Source organism: Mandrillus leucophaeus, unplaced genomic scaffold (assembly GCF_000951045.1).
Source record: "Mandrillus leucophaeus isolate KB7577 unplaced genomic scaffold, Mleu.le_1.0 Scaffold139, whole genome shotgun sequence".
Lineage (NCBI taxonomy): Eukaryota > Metazoa > Chordata > Mammalia > Primates > Cercopithecidae > Mandrillus > Mandrillus leucophaeus.
Window position 1 is genome coordinate 1,110,967 of NW_012101354.1, and position 2,548 is coordinate 1,113,514.

Sequence of the window (2,548 nt, forward strand, 5' to 3'; positions counted from 1 at the left end):
TTTTTGTATTTTTAGTAGAGACGGAGTTTCACCTTGTTAGCCAGGATGGTGTCAATCTCCTGACCTTGTGATCTGCCCGCCTTGGCCTCCCCAAGTGCTGGGATGACAAGAGTGAGCCACCGTGCCCGGCCTACTTTTTTTTTTTTGAGACAGGGTCTCACTCTGCCACCTAGACTAGAGTGCAGTGGTGCAGTCACTGCTGACTGCAGCCTGTACCTCCCTCCAGGGCTTAAACAATCCTCCCACCTCAGCACACCTTCCCCGCCCCCAAAGTAGCTAGGACTACAGGAGCCTGCCAGGTCTAAATTGTTTTAATTTTTTATAGAGACAGGGTCTCATTATGTTGCCCAGGCTGGTCACAAACCCCTGGGCTCAAGCAATCTGCTTGCCTCAGCCTCCCAAAATACTGGCATCACAAGCCAAATCCTTTTCTGTGAACATATAGATGGATGAATAAATAAATAAATATAAATTTAACTTGTTAAAACTATATAGCTTCATTTTCACATAGTTTTAATTAAAATGAGGCTAGGCACAGTGGCTCACGCCTGTAATCCCAGTACTTTGAGAGGCTGAGGCGGGCAGATCAAGACCGCCTGGCCAACATGGCGAAACCCCGTCTCTACTAAAAATACAAAAAAGTTAGCCAGGCATGGTGGTACATGCCTATAATCCCAGCTACTTGGGACGCTGAGGCAGGAGAATTGCTTGAACCCAGGAGGCGGAGGTCGTAGTGAGCCAAGATGGCACCACTGCACTCCAGCCTGGGTGACAGAGTGAGACTCTTTGTCTCAAAAAAAAAAATTAAAAAAAAAATGAGATTATGCTTTCTGGTTTCCCCCACCCCTCCACCATATTTCTTGATAGCCTTCTGTGTTGGTATATAGAAAACTACACATTAAGGCGCTTGGTGTTTCGTATTATGGATGTTCTGTAATATATTTCACCATTTCCCTATTGGTTGTTTCCAGCCTTTCACTATTACAAACATTGTTGCAATGAACATCCTATATATATACATTTATATACTTATCGATTTCCATAAAGTAGATCACTAGAGGTGGAGTTCCATTTAAAATGTTGCTAGATGTTGCTAAATTTCCTTCTAAAAATGTTCCACCATTTTATAGTCTTGTCAGTAGAATACACAAGTGGCCCTTTTCCCCACACTCCTTCTGATCCTGAATATTATCAATCTTTTTACTTTTGAAAATCGTATCTTTTTGTTGCCTTAACCAGCATTTCTCTAATGGCTAATGAGACCAGGTATGTTTTCTTACGGTCATTAGCCATTTGTATTGCCTTTTCATATCCTTGGGATGTTTTTCTGTGTGTAATTTATCTTTTTCCCATTGATTTGTTAAAGATCACTGTATATTAGGAACAGCTATTATTTTCAGTTTAAGCCTTTTTAAACTTTGGTTTCTGAGCAGCCTTTTGAAAAGGTGAGAAAGGAAATCTGGGGCTCCCATATCCCATAGCACTGTTAGCATTCCTGCACATGGACGTGACCCTGGGGAGATTTTAAAGGCAACCAGCCGCGTAGGTATGATGCAGCAAAGACAGCAGATGCAGGATGGGCAGTGAAGCCCTTCCCCGGGCCTCTTCCCGATTCCATGTAGACCTGAGGCCATGTCTCCCGAAGTCTCCGGCCTCCTGTCCTGCTGGGACCCTGGGAGAAGGACCCCCTACCTTCTTCTCCGGCAGGATTCAGGAGCTGAGGTGAGAAAGTGGAGGCCTGGGCGCCCCAAAGAAGGGGATTTGTTTCTGCCCGTCCTGAGCCTCAGCAGAGAAACTGTGACTCAGGGATATGACCCCAGGGACCAACGATCCTTCCCACCCCCAAATGGAAGGGCTTTTATTTTCCTTTGGAAATTTTATTTCAAGTATTGTAACATGTTCAAAATAGAAGCTTTACTAGGGGTTTTGATGGCTTAATTTGGGCCATTAACCAAGACTGATGTAATTCTTTCTTCTCGGGACTCTTAAATGAATGGGTGCTAGCCAAGTGGGCCTCTGTAAAAGTGGAGATTATTGCATGAAAGCCATTTTATGGCTCTTGTCTCAGCTCTTCTGGAGCCAGGCTTGGCACAGGAGAAAGGCTGGAGGGGGGAGTTGGTGATGGCAAGCGTCACCTGTGTCCTTGTAACCAAAGTTGCTGCTACCTCTTCTAGTCTGCATAATTGGTTTTCAAACCCACCTCCTCTTTTCTTCTTGTGCATTAAATGTGTAGCAAGATGCATAATTTCTGTTCTAGTCAGACCCTTCTTTTTCCTTTCCTTTCCTTTTTTTTTTTTTTTAAAGAGACAAGAGTCTTGCTATGTTGTCCAGCCTGGACCCAAACTCCTGGGCTTAAGTGATCCTCCCACCTCAGCCTCCTGAATGGCTGGGACTGCAGGTAATTTTTTTTTTTTTTTCGTAGAGACAGCGTCTCCCTATGTTGCTCAGGCTGGTCTTGAACTCCCTGGCTCAAGCAATCCTCTTGCCTCAGCCTTCCAAAGTGCTGGGATTACAGGAGTGAGTCACCATACCCAATCCAGAATTCTTA